This window comes from Leuciscus leuciscus (genome assembly GCF_965113295.1).
Source record: "Leuciscus leuciscus genome assembly, chromosome: 15".
In the NCBI taxonomy this organism is placed as follows: Eukaryota; Metazoa; Chordata; class Actinopteri; order Cypriniformes; family Leuciscidae; genus Leuciscus; species Leuciscus leuciscus.
The window spans coordinates 36,908,033-36,912,170 of NC_138739.1; the positions used below are offsets into that span (position 1 = coordinate 36,908,033).

Consider the following 4,138-nt stretch of genomic DNA (forward strand, 5'->3'; position numbering starts at 1 on the left):
ACTTCCACAACAAGATCAACAGCTCCTCCAACACACGATTACTCTTCAAGACATTCAACTCTCTCCTCTGTCCACCTCCACCACCTCCCGCCTCCTCCTTAACTGCTGACGATTTTGCGACCTTCTTCACCAACAAAACAACAGCTATCAGCAGTCAGTTCTCAGCTCCACACACACAGGAACCCAGACCGACCCCTTCCACAGCCAATACCCCTCTGTCCTCCTTTTCTTCGCTAACCGAGGAAGAAGTATCTACACTTCTCCTCTCCAGTCACCCTACCACCTGCACGCTTGACCCCATCCCCTCACACCTTCTACAAGCCATCTCTCCCACACTTCTACCATCACTCACACACATCATCAACTCATCCCTCCACACTGGCACCTTCCCTACAGCATTCAAGCAGGCTCGGGTTACTCCACTGCTCAAAAAACCAACGCTAAACACATCATTGGTAGAGAATTACAGACCTATCTCTCTCCTACCATTCATTGCGAAGACACTTGAAAGAGCTGTCTTCAACCAACTAACATCCTTCTTGTCTCTAAACAACCAGCTGGATGTCAACCAATCTGGCTTCAAGAAAGGACATTCAACTGAGACTGCATTACTGTCAGTCACAGAAGCCCTACGGATCGCAAAAGCTGCTTCCAAATCTTCAGTCCTCATTCTCCTGGATCTGTCTGCTGCCTTCGACACGGTGAATCATCAGATCCTTCTGTCCACCCTCTCATCACTGGGCATCACAGGAACTTCACTCCACTGGTTTGAGTCCTATCTCACAGGTAGGTCCTTCAAGGTCGCATGGAGAGGCGAGGTATCCAGAGCACATCAGCTGACCACAGGGGTTCCCCAGGGTTCAGTTCTTGGTCCCCTCCTCTTCTCCATCTACACCACATCACTGGGACACATCATACAGGCACACGGTTTTTCCTACCACTGCTATGCTGATGACACACAGCTCTTCCTCTCCTTTCAACCAGATGATCCCACAGTAGCTGCACGGGTCTCAAGCTGTCTGGCGGACATCTCCACATGGATGAAGGAACACCACCTGCAGCTCAACCTGGCAAAGACTGAGCTTCTCGTCCTCCCTGCCAATCCGTCTCTACAGCACGACTTCACCATCCAGCTAGAGTCATCATTAATCACCCCATCAAGATCGGTCAGAAATCTTGGAGTAACGTTTGATGACCAGCTGACCTTCACAGATCACATTTCAAAGACAGCTCGATCATGCAGGTTTGCACTGCACAACATCAGGAAGATCAGGCCTTTCCTAACTGAGCATGCAACACAACTTATCGTCCAGGCCCTGGTCATCTCTAGGCTTGACTACTGCAATGCCCTTCTGGCTGGACTCCCAGCATGTGCGACCAAACCCCTACAGATGATCCAGAATGCTGCAGCTCGTCTTGTCTTCAACGAGCCCAAGAGGGCCCACGTCACTCCTCTGTTCATCTCTCTGCACTGGCTACCTCTAGCTGCTCGCATCAAGTTCAAGGCTCTGACGCTTGCTTACAGAACTATCACAGGCTCAGCTCCCTCCTACTTTCACTCACTCCTACGAGTCTACATCCCTACCAGACACCTACGATCGGTCAACGAGCGACGTCTCGTGGTTCCATCACAGAAAGCCACAAAATCACTTTCCAGAACATTCTCATTTACAGTTCCATGCTGGTGGAACGCTCTCCCCACCCTCATCCGGAATGCAGAATCCCTGACAACATTCAAAAAACAGCTGAAAACCAATCTCTTCCGTGAGCACTTAACCTTATAAAAAAAAAAAAAAAAAAAAAAAAAAAAAAAAAAAAAATCCTTTCCCTTTGAAACATCACTTATCAGGCTTATGCTACTCTGAATAATACCAGAACTTCGTATTTTGAGCACTTCCTGCGTTGTTGTTGCTTTTGCCTCTTTATGATGACTCGCTGAACTTAGTCCTAATTTGTAAGTCGCTTTGGATAAGGGCGTCTGCTAAATGACTAAATGTAAATGTAAATGTAAATGTAACATATCAGTGTTTGTGTTGAGTCTTGAGGTTGTTCGAAATCCATATCTTGAAGATTGTGTTGGTCTGTATCTTGAGATAGTTTCAAGTCGTCTCCGTTTCTTGCACGAACAAACACCTTTAATAATCCTTAAAAGTGAATTCAGATTTAACATTAAATTAGTATTTCAGACAAAAACATTAATTATTCGCCCACATTTCAGGTTTTGTTCTTTCTGTAACATAACAATTGTAGTCACTATAAAGAGCTGTAACTGCAAGAGCTGTTAAAATATTCTTTAAACATTTTTAAAATAGCATACTGATATTATAGTGAGAATTCAAGAGCACAATGTCCACGTTTGGAGAAAACCAAAGAGCTCACCTATGATCACAATGATCAGAAGACCATTTATGAAAGCAGATATGAAGATAATAATCTGCCAATGTGTCTGATTGTTCTCAATGCACTTCACCACTGTATGATTCTGGATCTCTGAAGTTGGAGTTGGTACTGTGTAATCATTGAAGGGGTTTAATATTAATATTTAATTTTTAATTGTCTAATAATGATTAAGTGTTAAGCTTGATGATCACTGAATGTTCACTCACCAGTGATGTGTAGTCTGGTGCCGTCGCTGTATTTTGGAGGAGCGTCTGTTGTCACACAGTAATAAAGTCCTAAATCATCAATAGTGACATTATTTATGAACAGGCGATGTTTACTTTGCACTGAATATTTCTGCCTAAAAGCTTTACTGTAGTAAAAGACAGCTGACGTTGTGGAAGAGAGTAATATGACAACCGGAGAATCTGGAAGTTTCAGTAAAAACCAATAAACCTCCTTTACATCAAAATCACAGTTTACAGTCACATTTTGACCAAAATCTGTAAGTTGATCAGTTAAAGTCTCCGCAGCTTCACACCATATGAGCAGATCTGTGGAAAAAACACCATACAACCACTTAATATGAATTATTATTATGTCATTAAACATTATAAATTATCTTACAAAGAACATTAAATATTCATAAAGGACAATAAACTCACAGAGGTAAAGCTGCACAATCTTCATGATGTTAAACACTTGTTTCTTTCACACGACTGTAGAGATGTAACTTTACCTCAGAGCTTTCAAATGGATAGTGTGATTAACCACAATCAAGAGGAAGTTAAAGGCAGGTTTGCTCTCGCCACACGTTTAGTGTTTTTGTCTATTTGTTCAAAACTCAACCCTTGACCTATATATATATATATATAATCTCTTGTCTTTAAAAAAATATATTCATCTCTAATTCACTGGCAGCAAAATGACCCAAGACACTGAGAACAGCCCAGTTTTCTTTTCTTCAGTGTCTTACAAACACATATATGATGTTTTCTTCAACTATTCTCGTTCTAACCCGTGATTATTATCTCATAAGTTTAGATGAGGTTTTTAGTTTCTGTCTCTTGGCAGAATTATCCACTAATTCATCATAAACAATATTTATCCTCGAGGCAAGTGAGTACTCTATGTATTTTAATTAATCTGGATTGAATTTCTTTTTGCCTAGTACTTGGTACTTCTAGAAAATAGTAGGAAGTGTGAAATTTATTTCTAACATTTGTTATACAATTTATTAATCTTTGTTAATGTCAGTTAATAGAAATTCAGCTGTTCATTGTTAGTTCATGTTTGCTCAGGTTCATCAAATAATATTAACAGATACAGCTTGTGTTTTTAATAATGTACTTCAATAAAAATTAAATTAGCATGAACTACAATTAATATCTGCTTTATTGTTAGTTCATGATAACTAATGAGGTTAACTTTAACAAATGGAACATAATTGTAAAGTGTTGGTGTTTCATGTCATGTTCACTTGGTTAAAGTTTAAACCACTTGATGCATGTGTGTGTGATCGTGTTGTTCATCAAGTGACCAAACCAGTGGAACATCATTTGCACGAAACCATGCTTGTGTTAACCACAGAACAGAAAACTGTGCAAAAGTTAGATGTTTTTAAATATATTAAAAACAATTAATATGCATGCAAAAAAAAAAACATCTTTAGATTTATTGACATTTGTTTTCTTGACTTCAAGCTTTGTCAAATGTCTGTAAAACATCACTCATGTTTCAGCCCCAAGAAAGCTCATCA

General features: G+C 40.0%; 1 long non-coding RNA gene across 1 annotated transcript in view; it reads left to right on the plus strand.

Moving 5' to 3' along the window:
- Positions 1 to 4,138, plus strand: part of LOC309475245 — a 271,995-nt gene that overhangs the window by 247,742 nt on the left and 20,115 nt on the right. The gene's annotated exons all lie outside the window — the stretch shown is intronic.